Consider the following 4,922-nt stretch of genomic DNA (forward strand, 5'->3'; position numbering starts at 1 on the left):
GATTCGCAATGCGCGGGGGAGTTTACATGTTCAATTCTAGGGAGGTGTTTCTTGAAGATTCATGTTCAGAGGTTTTGTTTGAAGATGGGGAACAACTTTGTCTGTTGGAGGTGGAGCGGAAGGTTGTTCCAGGCTCTGTCCGTGAGGTAGGAAAAGGAGCGGACTCACAATCTTGTCTGTCTGGTCCGGGGGGACACGGCGTAGGATAGCTGGTCTGATCGTATGGTCCTTTGGTGTGCGTGGAAAGTGAGTCGGAGGTTAAGGTATGCTGGGCCAGTGTTGTGGAGGGCCTTGCGAGCGTGTGTGAACATCTTGAAGGTGACTCTAGCTTCGATGGTGAGCCAGTGGAGTGTGCCCAGGTGGTGGGAGATGTGTCAGTGTCTTGGCAGTGTGGGGATCAGTCTTGCGGTGGCATTTTTGATGTCCTGTAGGTTGTGGGTGTGGTTTGTGTTTATCCCGGCATGGAGTGTGGTGCCGTAGTCGGGTGTGCTGTTCACCAGGGCATGAGTGACTGTCCATCTGTGTTCGAGTGAGTTCCATTGGATGGTCTCAAATAGGAGGCAGAGGGTGGGGAAGCAGGAGGACGAGACGGAGTAGATCTTGCGGTCCATTTTGAGTCCTGAGTCCATGATGGTTCCCAGGTTGCGTGCGTGGTCTGTGGGGGTGTGTGAGCTTCCAAGGGCGGGGGCCCACCAGGTGTAATTCCATGCATGGGTGTTTTGGAGCATGATGAGTACTTACGTTTTGTTGTTGCTTAGTTGTATTCAGCTGTTTGTCATCCATTGGTCAAGGGCTTCCATGCCTTCTCAATAGTTGTGTCTGGCGGTGTTGTGTTAGTTGGAAGGATAGAGGCAGATTTGGGTGTCGTCTACGTATGATACAATGTTGAGTCCATTGCTTATGACAATTGCTGTGGGCAGAGCCATGTTGATGTTGAAGGGCGTAGGGCTGAGGGAGGATCCCTGGGGGACTCTGCAGGTGGTTTGTGTAGGGTCTGAGAGGAAAGGGGGGAGTCTGACCCATTGTGTTCTGCCGGAGAGGAAGGAACCGATCCAGTTGAGGGCCTTGTCTTGGATGCCTGCGTTGTGGAGTCTGCGTATTGGGGTGCGTTGAGAGACAGTGTTGAACTCCTCTGAGAGGTCGAGGAGAATAAGGGCAGCAGTTTTTCCTTTGGCCAGTAGGGTGTGGATGTCATCTGTTGCGGCGAGGAGGGCGTTTTATGTACTGTGGTTTTTCCTGATGCCGGACTATGAGGAGTTGAGGATGTTCTGCTGTTTGATGAGTATTGCAAGTTGGCTGTTGATGGCTTGCTCAATAATTTTTTGGGGAAAGGGAGCATGGAGATGGCTCTGTAGTTTGGGATGTGGGTGGAGTCTGCCTAGGGTTCCATTAGGAGGGGGTTGATCTTGGCGTGTTTCCAGCCGTTGGTGAATGAGGCGTTTCCCAGGGATCATTTGATGGTGTGGCAGAGCATGGGTGCAATGTTGTTGGTGACACAGTTGAAAATGTGGTGGGGGCAGGGCTCCGTGCTGCCCCCGGAGTGTATTGACTCCATCATCTTCAGTGTGTCTTCGGTGGTGAGGGCTGTCCAGTTGTCGATCGCTGACTTCCAGTTGTCGGTGGTGGTTGGTGACGGTTCAGTGTGTTGTTTGTCTTCGTCTAAGTTGTTGTAGATGCTCATGGTTTTCTGCTGTAAAAAGATGCTGAGTTTGTCGCAGAGGTCTTGTGAGGGAGGGATGTTGGTGGACTCACTGGTGTTTTGAGCTAACTCCTTGGATGATGTTGAATATTCCTTCGCTGTTGTGTGCATGAGTGGAGATTCTGTCTACAATGTCTTTTCTCTGTTTTTCCTGATGAGTTGGTGGTGGCCGTTGGTGGCGTCTCTGAACTTGTTGTGGTCTTTTGTGGTTTGGTGTTCCTCCATGCCTTTTTGATGCGGTGGCAAGTGCGTCTGGACTCTCAAAGTTTTTTAGCAAACCATCTTGCTTCCTTGGGGGGTGTGTTGTCCATTTTCTATTGTGTGGGCGGCCCCTGCATTCACAGGTCATGTGTGAATGGCAGTCAAAATGCTCACAGTCTTGTGTCCAACATGAAAGGCAAGACCACAGTTAGGTTGCATTTTCAATTGCTGTAATGATTTTCATCATGAATATGTAACGTTTGTTTATGTCTGGTAATAACACATATTTACATTTGTTGTTTCACAGATGGTCGACGACCTATTACACAGGGGACATAGACAGGTTCCGGGACCCACACACTACTGGTGAGTATGGACATTAAATGTTGGCATGTTGCGGGATCATGAATGTCTGTGACAAATGCTACACGTTGTCTATTAGCAGTATGGGTGTCTATCGCATGTCCCTTGACCACAATGTGAAGATGCATTGTGTAAGTCAGATTTGTGTACAAATTGGTAGGTGAAGGTGGGGCTGTGCATCTGATTCACAGTTGTGACTTTGCACATCAACAGTCCGTGACACACATTTCAATTGAGGGGCATAATTTCAAGCCCCTAACGCCGCCACTGCGTCACTTTCACTGAAGTTGTGTTGGCAATAGGGTCCTCGGCTTATTGCCGATGTTGAGTTAGGCTGCCTTTTCAATTAGGCACACTTTCATGCTGTGTTTATCGTCAAGGGGCGTGCAGTGGGTGTTGCGTTGTGCACAAGGAGGCAGTGCTTAACAGGGCGTGCAAGCTCACAGACATGTTGGCACCGTGATTTCTTAGGTATGCTGCATAGCAGCTTTCCAGAAGTGGCAGTATGTAGCTGAGAGCCAAACATATCAATGGAAGGTTACACAAACACATATCAAAGATGTGTATGTTAATAGCAATTGCATCTTTGTGCACTGCAATGGTGTTGTCCGGCTGTGTCCGTGTGCACATTCCATGCTTGACTCTAGGCTCATGTGTACAAACTCCTCCGTCACAATTGGTGACATCACTCCACACGCATTTTCAACACATGCTTTAGCTCTGCATTATTTGCTGTCCCATATATTTAACAATGCAGGGCTGTACGACACTATCTGCGAGTAAGCAATAGCCATAACAATAACACAACCCCCTTGACCACAGGGTGTAGTTGCAATGTGGAATGCATTGTAACAGTTTGCCTTGTAAAGGCATGTGTGTACTTATTTACTACGGAGGGAGATTAGCAGTTACAAGACATGTATGAGTGACAATTTTGTAGAAAATATGTCTCCCCCTCTCAGTGGCAAAACATCACCTATTGTATAGTAATGGTGGAGAGAGGTACAGCGCATCATGTAAAAGCAAACATTCAGACACCAAACATGTTTCCATGTGTGCTGCATAGTTGAAAGTGTGAGTAGGGCTGGCCCAGTCCTGTTCCTGTGCATGTAGGGTGACCTTACAATAGATTGACAAGCACACCTGCACACAGACACCCTCGCACTCTTTTGCAAGAGTGCCTGTCTTGACACAGACTTGATGAACTGCACACAGTTGCTGGGAGACACACAGGCCTGCACATGTGCATTGTACATACGATGCAGCAGTGTGTCAAATCTCTAGGTGATGTGGCACTTTGCTATTTGATGTTGCACTTAATTTGTGGTATGATGTTGTACCCGTACTGTGTTGGGCTAACTTTCGGTGCACATTTCAAGATCTGTGTGCGAGGCAATATGTGTCTTGCAATGTTTTGGTTGAGTCAGGTGATATGTGTCCATGCCACCATGCACAGGGCTATCTGGGACCTGATCCTCAGTAATTGTGGGTATGAAATAATATTTATTGTGCATGAGTGTCATTGTGCCCATCCACCCCTGTCCACCCACTCCATGGTTGGTACTCACCCTGCGCTTGTGTCAGCTCACATTCAGCAATATTCTGACCCGGCACTCCGACCACCGTTTCATCAGTGATGACTTGGGCCACCATTTCCTCCATCTCATCCAGCTCCAGCAGGGGCACTGGACTCCCACCTCCAGTCGCATTTGCTAACTTCCGGTTGGCTGCAAGTTTTTCCTTGGTATTTTTGTTACTATCATTCCAGCGCTTCCTGACCTTGTCCACTGTACTCCTCTTCCTCTCTCCAACAGCATTCACCTTTGCCGTAATGTCCTCCCATATTTCTTTTTTTCTTGACTATGGCACTGTGCGTTTGCCAAATAGTTCCTGTTGATGTTCAGCAACCAAGCCATACAGGACCTGATTTTCCTGGCGACTGAACCTGGGGTTCCTCTTCCTCTTGCCTTCTCCTGAGTCTCTGTCTTGTCGTCCTGGCTAGCTGGGGGGTTGTTTGTTGGCTCAGCACTGGTCCCAGCTTCCTCCATGTCTCTTCTGGTTTCTGTTGTATTCTCCATTTTTTTTGTTCCAGGTTGGAGGCCTTTTATAGTGCATTTTCACGCTTGAAGCGTGCAAAATGCAGGCCTGATGCCAATTAGCGAGCGGATTTTAGCGCTAATTGGCCCATCGCGACTTTTCTCGGGTTAACGTGAATTTTTTTATCGCCGTCGCGCAGGATATATCGCCATCCATTTGCGCCGGTGATGGAAGTTATCGCCGGGTAGCGGCGCGTTGTTAATACGTTGCTACCACGAAGATAAAATCCGTCCTCCGACGGCGATAAAAAAAATAGCACTAAGCGCGCTTAGCGATATTTATCGCTGTTTGTTGATAATAAGCCCCCTAGTTATTTTATTTAACCAAGGCGACTCGTGGGCACAAGCTATCCTTGCAAAAAAACTGTCATTCATTAAGACAACAGCTAGTTAGGAAGCCGTCAGGTGAGCTTATTCAAATTTATAAGGCCAAATGCACCACCAATGTAATGTATGGGGCGGGAGTATGGGGTTTTGCTAACACCCTCCCTATACAAATTGTTGAAAACTCTTTTCTAAGATATATTTTATCGGTGCCAACCAGCACACCTTCTTATACATGT

Source organism: Triturus cristatus, chromosome 8, assembly GCF_964204655.1.
Source record: "Triturus cristatus chromosome 8, aTriCri1.1, whole genome shotgun sequence".
In the NCBI taxonomy this organism is placed as follows: domain Eukaryota; kingdom Metazoa; phylum Chordata; class Amphibia; order Caudata; family Salamandridae; genus Triturus; species Triturus cristatus.